This window comes from Chionomys nivalis, chromosome 7 (genome assembly GCF_950005125.1).
Source record: "Chionomys nivalis chromosome 7, mChiNiv1.1, whole genome shotgun sequence".
NCBI classification, from domain to species: domain Eukaryota; kingdom Metazoa; phylum Chordata; class Mammalia; order Rodentia; family Cricetidae; genus Chionomys; species Chionomys nivalis.
The window spans coordinates 81,330,636-81,338,533 of NC_080092.1; the positions used below are offsets into that span (position 1 = coordinate 81,330,636).

At 46.9% G+C, this 7,898-nt stretch overlaps 1 pseudogene; it reads right to left on the minus strand.

Moving 5' to 3' along the window:
* Window positions 1-7,437: 7,437 nt before the first annotated feature.
* Window positions 7,438-7,569, minus strand: LOC130878917 (U2 spliceosomal RNA; annotated as a pseudogene).
* Between the last annotated feature and the right edge of the window lie 329 nt (window positions 7,570-7,898).

The following is a 7,898-nucleotide window of genomic DNA, read 5'->3' on the forward strand; positions in this document are numbered from 1 at the left end:
CTGTTACCTACAGATGCAGACCACGCTGGACCCCAGAAAGACTGAGCATCTCGCCCAAAGTTTGGGTGAGATGAGCCAAGTCTGACACAGCCTGCTATTGTAGGAGTTAGTGCAGGGATCGGCTGTCTCCCCAGAGGCTCTGGACGTACTGAACTCTGTTGATAAAGTCACCAAGGAGAGCGAGCAAAACAAAACACAACGTAGTTAAGACAAACTCTGCGTAACTCTGCTCAGATTTGACTTCTCAGAGATGGGGATCAAATGCATACTACGTTCATTCCTCTGTCCTTCCTTCTTCCCTTCCTTCCTTCCTTCCTTCCTTCCTTTTCTTCATTCTGTAGCCCAGCCTAGCCTGGTGCTCACTATATAGCCCAAACTGGTCTAGAAAGTGCAATCCTCCTGCCTCACTCTCCTAAATGCTGGTATTACAGGGCAAACTACCATTCCTAACTCGTGTTTTTCCTTTTCTTCTCTTCTTCCCCTCCCCTTTCTCTCCCCCCTCCCCTCCTTGTCCCTCTTATTCCCTTTACCCCTCCCTTTTATTTACAGTGCTGGGAACTAAATCCAGGGTCTTGCAAATGCTAGGCAAGTACTCTACCACAGAACTTCTCTTTGCTGTCATCTACCACAGAATTCAGTATCCGTAATGCTTTAATATATGTATTTTAATTTCCATTAGCTACTAACATGGAGATTCCAACTTAATTGTGTTTCACCGTCTAAATTAAGGTTGAAGAAAAAAATAACCTTCCATGCTGAATAGCTGTCTAACATTAAGGATTCCCTAGAGCCAGGCAGTGGTGGTGTATATCTTTAATCCCAGCACTTGGGAGGCAGAGACAGGAGGATCTCTGTGAGTTCGAGGCCAGCCTAGTCTAAAGAGCGAGTTCCAGGATAGGCTCCAAAATTACAAAGAAACCCTGTCTCGAAAAACAAAAGAAATCGGGTGTTGGTGGTGCGGTGCACACCTTTAATGCCAGCACTCGGGAGGCAGAGGCAGGTGAATCTCTGTGAGTTCGAGGCCAGCCTGGTCTACAAGAGCTAGTTCCAGGACAGGCTCCAAAGCTACAGAGAAACCCTGCCTCGAAAAACTAAAAAAGAAAAAAAAAGAAAAAAAAAATATTCCCTAGAGCTGGGTGCTAGTGGTATACGCCTTTAGTACCAGCACTGGGAGGCAGAAGTGCGAGGGTCTCTCCAAGTTCAAGGTCAGCCTGGTCTACAAAGCGAGTTCCAGGACAGGCTCCATAGCCACTGAGAAACCCTGTCTCGAAAAACCAAAACAAAAAAACAAAGAAGAAAAATATTAAGTAGCAACATTCCCTCCAGTGAACATGTGCTTGTTTTCTGGTTGTTAAATATTATCTCATATTCAAGATACATTGCTTTAAAAGTATTCTATATACAAGGCTGGGGATGTAGCTCAAGCTGGTAAAGTACTCTACTAGCATACAGGAAACCTGGGTTTGATCCTCAGGACACTTCAAGTGGTGACAAACGCCTGTCACTCAGCATTTGGGAGATGGAGGCAAGAGAGCCTAAGGTCAAGGTGACATTCAACTACCTAGCAAGTTTGAGGCCACTCTAAGCGACATGAAAGCCTGTCTCAAAGTAGATAAATAAGCACCAGTGGATGTCTGGGTATAACAGCTCCTGTCCCCAGGCTTCATGCCTGAATGTGAGCCCCAGGCCCACACAGTGGAAGGAAAGGACTGGTTTCCACAAATTGACCTCTGATCCCCACATCCCACTGTGGCATGCACACCTATACATTATTCAATAAAATGTAATCAACGTTGAAATAGAGTGAAGAGAATGGATCAGAAGTGAAGAGGTCCGGTGGCCCTCCCAGCAGACCCGAGTTTGAAACCCAGTCACACCATCTGGAACTGTCAGACAGCGAGGACTGTGGCGGACACAGCAAATGGCCACACCTTCCCTGAAGGCCCTCACGCAGTCCCGCCCTGGGCATTTCTGCACCAACACACACTTTACAATGTTCTTGTCGCTTCTGCAAGACCCTGAGAGCTGAGGCTGGGACCACCAAAAGGACAGAGCCATTTCCTTATTTGGCATTTGGCCCAGTTCCAGTATTTTGCTCTTATAAATAGTACATGAAGATCTTTGTGAAAATTACATTTTTCCCATTTTTTGGGTTATTACTGCCTTGGGGTATAGTCTCAGAAATTAGTGGGTCATAGGTTTGAGGTTGCATTGCTCTTAGTAACCACTTGTCAGAACATTCTCTAGGCAATCGATGGTATATTTGAGCATTTTGAGTTTTTATTTTTCAATACTGTATTCATTTTTGTGTGTATTTGTGGTTTTTTTTCAGACAGAGCTTCTCTGTGTAGCCCTGGCTGTCCTGGAACTCACTTTGTAGACCAGGCTGGCCTCAAACTCACAGAGATCCACCTGCCTCTGCCTCCTGAACACTGGGATTAAAGACCTGTGCCACCACCGCCCAGCTATGGTATCCATTTTTGAGAACCATATGACTTCAGTTTTCCTTAAGGCTCCTAACATGGCAAGACTTTTGTCAGCTTTTCCTAAATTTCCACGAAAATACATTCAGGCATTTTGAATGTTTGACCAGGCTTTTCCCCAATAACACAAAATCAGACTTAACTTCCTCTTTTTTTCCCTCTTCCTCTCATCCTTCTCTCTTTCTCTTCTTCCTTCAGCTGGGGAAAAGAAGTTGGGAAATGTCAAAACATTGCCAACACAGTAAAGCCAGAGCGGTCTTTTAGTGGCTGCGCAGGAACATTCTCCAGCCAGCTCAGCTGGAGGTGACGGCTACTCGCCCCCCAACACACACACACACACACACACACACACCACTCCACCCCATACCAAATACACACGTGAGGAAGTAAGCAAATAAATGTAAACAAATCAGAAAACCCCGTAGCTATCTAACTAGACAATCGGGTCCTTCCGCAAGGAATCTGCACAGCCCACGGCCCTAGCCTTATTTATTTACTTATTTTGTTTGGGTTTTGGGAGGAGTGGGATTGTTGATTTTTGATTGTGTGTTCTGGACTGTCTTTTTTTATATATCAATAAAGAGTTTTTAGAAGTATTTTTTACCTATTTCATGTGTGTCGCATGCTAGCACCCAGGTATGTATGCCATGGTGAACATGGAGTCAGAGGCCAGTTTGCTGAAGGTTCTCTCCGGGCTGGGATTTGGGTCGTCAGGCTTGGCAGCATATGTCTTTACTCACTGAGCCATCTCACCAGCGCAGCTCTTACCACCATGGAAGCTTTACCTAAAAGAAGCACAGGTCACAAATGTCACACACAGAATTTCCTAAGTTCCTGACTCGGAAGTCTGTCCCCAGCCTTCATTTTCAAAAGTGGCAATGATTTCCAAAAACTGATTCATTTTCTCATGGACATTCTACAGATGCTGCCTGTTCACAGTCTTATTTCATAAAGTAATTAATTCTTCCAGTTAAAGGCTACCTGGGATCAGCCAGGCAGTGGTGGCATGCATCTTTAATCCCAGCACCTTGGAGCATTGTCAGTTCGAGGCCAGCCTGCTCTACAGAGTTCCAGGATAGGCAGGCTATACAAAGAAACCCTGCCCCCGCACCCCCAAAAAAAAAAACAAAAACAAAAGCCACCTGGCATCAAGTGAACATAAACACGGAGGCATTGCCTTCACAGCTAAGGGAGCTGTGGAATTAAATGCAAAGAAAAGAAGGGAACTTCTTGGAGAGACGGCTCAGCAGTTAAAGGCCCTTGCTGCTCCTGCAGAGACCCAGGTTTGGCTGCCAGCACTGACGCTGAAGCTCACAGACATCTGCTACGCCCAAATTCTGGAACCAAATCACCACCACAAGACCGATTCTGATGAAAAAACGGAGTCTTTATTCATGGGTTAACCCGGGCCCCTCCATCCATCTGAAGTGGCAGCCAAGAACGGCACAAGAGCGACCCAGAGCACTAAAAAAAAATAAAAAATAAATAAAAAATGGAGGTTTATATAGGGGCAGAGGCCCCCGGGCATTCCAAGCCTCAGGGCTTGTGATTAGTTGCCCCCTAGTGGTATGAGGGGGGAGTTCCAGACTTCCAGGCTTGGGATTGGCTGCCCTCCAATGATGTACTGGAGCTCAGTGAGTCAGTTGGCTTCCTGTCGCCTGCAAGATAAAGCACTCTCAGCTCCTGTACCACGTCAGTTTGCATGCTGCCTTGCTCCTCCTTCGTGATTATAACAGACTAAGCCTCTGGAACTGTAAGTGAGCCACCCTCGATTAAATGTTTCCTTTATAAGACTTGCCATGGTCATGGTGTCTCTTCACAGCAACAGAACCCTAACTAACACACCATACATATAAAATAAAGGCAAATAAAAGGAGAAGGAAAAAAAGGAGCAACCAAGCATTATGGTACGGGCCTTTAATCCCAGCACTCGGGAGGCAAAGGCAGACCGGTCTCTGAGTTCAAGGCTAGTCTAGTCTACAGAGTTGCAGGACAGCCAGGGCTATACAAAGAAACCCTGTCTTGAAACACCCCCCCCCAAAGAAAAAAATAGAAGAGAGAGAGAGAGGGAGAGAGGAAGGGAGGGAGAAAGGAAGGGAGGGAGGGAGGAAGGAAGGAAGGAAGGAAGGAAGGAAGGAAAGAAGGAAAGAAGAAAGAAAGAAAGAAAAAGAAGGAGGGAAGGGGGAAGGAGAGGAGAGAGCCTGGGGAGAGGTCCAGTCCATAAAGCATTTGCCATACAAACATGAGGACCTGTGCACACACGTGTACCAACACAGACAGGAATATGTACATGTATGTACACGTATACACAGAAAGAGAGGAGGGAGAGAGGTGGGAAGGAGGGAGGGGAAATATTTTCCAGAAGGCTACAATTTACTCCTTGTTTTTCTGCTCATGTTTTGGAACATTATGTTCCATGTTTTAGACACCAGGAAAACATTCCTACCTGAGTGAACAAGGGCTCTTTCAGCCTTTTTGCTTCTTTTATCTAATTATTTCATTAACCAATTAACTTGGAGGCAGGGTCCAGACTGGCTTCATCAGACCTCTGCCTACTGAGCTACATCCGCAGCCCTTCTGAGGCTTCAGCCAGAGGCCTCTGCAAGCACAGGCTCACAGCGCCCCCTGCTGTTCCATCACAAGAGATGGGCTGTTGGGACTCTTGCTGAAGGACCCTGATCCGGGCTGTACAGGCAGGAGAAACTGAACCGCTTTGTGGGGCACCACAGGACAAGCTCACTGACATCATCACAACATGGGGCAAGGAAAGGAAAGCAAGGGCCTGAACTTGACCACAGTGAAGGTTTTCAGCCTTTCTGAGCCAAGTAGACCCCCGCCAAAAAAAAAAAAAAAAAAACCAGAAAGGAAGAAGGAAAGAAGAGAGAAGAGAGAGAGGCATCAAAAACGGAAAACTATGCTCATTTAATACTGTCTGTTAACCAGGGTCACAGGAACAAGGAAGGAAACCGAGCTAAGGATGAAGTGTGAGAACTAGGGGCTTACCTTTAAGTCCCCATGAAGATTAATGTCCGGAGTCTAGGAAGGTAACCGGAGGGTAAGAGCATTTGCTGCACAAACATAAGTACCAGAGATCGAAGCCCTCACACTGAGGGGGAAAATCTGTGTGTGACTGCGCATGCCTGTAACCCCAGCACTGGGAGTAGAGACAAGTGGGCCCTAGCGTTCACTGGGCAGCCGGCCTAAGTGAAATAGTGAGCTTTCGGTTCAAAGGGAGAGACCGTCTCAAGGGAGCATAGAGGAGAGAGATGGAGACACCTGACGTGGCGGAGTGCAGTGGAGATGGAGGAGAGACCCTTCCTGGGCTTTCCCATGTACATACATGGAAAAGAATAAACCCTGGCCTCTCAGTGACAGCATACCTTGTGTGCCTCCCTGAATGAGGGACTCACAACAACACTGCAGTGGAAAGTTTCCCAGCTGAAGCTGGAAAATAACTTGGTTATTTTCCCTGCCAGACTCACCCAACAGCCTTGAGGTCCCAAAACCACTTACCTGACCCTGAGAAATCAATGCTACTTTACACGATAGGAAAGAGGTGAGCCAGGTAGTCTGGTTGCTTTGTTTCATTTGTTTGATTTTGTTTTTCAAGACAGGTTTCTCTGTAGCTTTGGAGCCTGTCCTGGGACTCTCTTTTAGACCAGGCCGGCCTCAAACTCACAGAGATCCACCTTCGTCTGCCTCCTGAGTGCTGGGATTAAAGGTGTGCGCCACCACCGCGCAGTGAGCACGGTAGTTTACATGCTCTTTTAAGTACCTTATCAGACAAATCACTGAGAAGCAGACGGCCCCACGGCTCAGTGATGGCTCAGGAACCAGGCTGTTGCCCAAAGTTGTGCCTCCAAGCCAGGCACACTGCTGCACACCTGCAGTCTCAGTACTGGAGAGACAGAGGCAGGAGGATCCCTGAAAATTCCAGACCAGTCTGGGCTAGATATGGGATATATGTTTCAGAAAGAGAGAAAGGGGAGGGAGGGGAAAAAGCAGACATATGCTCAGCCAAGCCTCTCTCTCTGTCCTCACCTGTGAATTGGGGACGGCAATAGGGTCTATCATAGAGGGTTCTTAGGAGGAGTAAATAACTGTGGTCTTGTTTGTTTGGGGTTCGTTTGTTTGATTGTTTCAGTGGAGAGAGAAAACCCAGGACCCTGTGCATGCACTAAGCAAATGTCGCTCTCTCAAGTGAGTCAGAAGTTGTTTTGCTGTGAGACAGTTGCACTGTTACCCAAGCTGCTCTCATACTCCTGGGTCTAGGTAATTCTACTGCCTTAGTCTCTTGGGCTCTGGGATTACAGATGTTAGGTACTGTGCCTGGATCACAAGAGGTTACCCATTCCCAAATAAGAAAAGAAGTCAGCCTCATGGAGTCAGAAGAAACAGCGTAGGCAGGCCCAGCTGCTCACCTGAAGTCCGCTGCTGAGAAGGACCTCAACTTGGAGGGCTGCCTAGGTTACAGAGTGACCTTTCTAAAAGATTGAGAGGAGAGGGGAGAGGAGGGCATGGGAGGGGAAGAAGGGAAGAGAAGAGGGGAGGGGAGAGAAGAGGGGAGGGGAGAGGCAGCAGCTTCGTGCTAAGTCTTCTTCCGACTGTCACATTTGAAGAGTCATGGACAACCCACAACTTCTTCTAGACTCCAAGCACCTTTGAGGCAAACAGTTTGCAACTCTGGAATTTAAAGGAGGGATTTAGGGTGACCTTCCTGCTGGGAGAGGAGCCAGCTGGCCTGTTTCCAGTTTGGTCTGTTCAGCACTAATGGTCAAGATGCCGGACACCAGGGACCAGACCCTCCCCAGGACTCCTTCTTCTCTGTCGTAATATTTTCCACTTCCATGTTTCATTTTCTTTCTTCCTTCCTTCCTTTCTTTTCTTTCTTTCTTTCTTTCTTTCTTTCTTTCTTTCTTTCTTTCTTTCTTTCTTTCTTTCTTTTTAAAATTTCCCAAAATCCCCCGAGGTTCCTGGAGGTACTGCAATACCAGATCGATGCGTGGAGTGGACGGAGCAAGCTCCTAATCCAACTCCTAGTTCCAAAAATCCATTTAATATATTGTCCTCGGAGCTGGTAAGTGGTGGTGATAGACGCTTTTAACCCAGCACTCTGGAGGCAGAAGCAAATGGATCTCTATGAATCTGAGTCCCACCTGGTCAGACAGAGCTGTTATACATAGAAACCCTGTCTGGAAAAACAAAACAACACGGGAAGGGCTGGAGAGATGGCTCAGTGGTTAAGAGCACTGTCTGCTCTTCCAAAGGTCCTGAGTTCAAATCCCAGCAACCACATGGTGGCTCACAACCATCTGTAATGAGGTCTGGTGCCCTCTTCTGGCCAGCAGGCATACACACAGACAGAATATTGTACACATAATAAATAAATTAATTAAAAAAAATAGTACACAACTT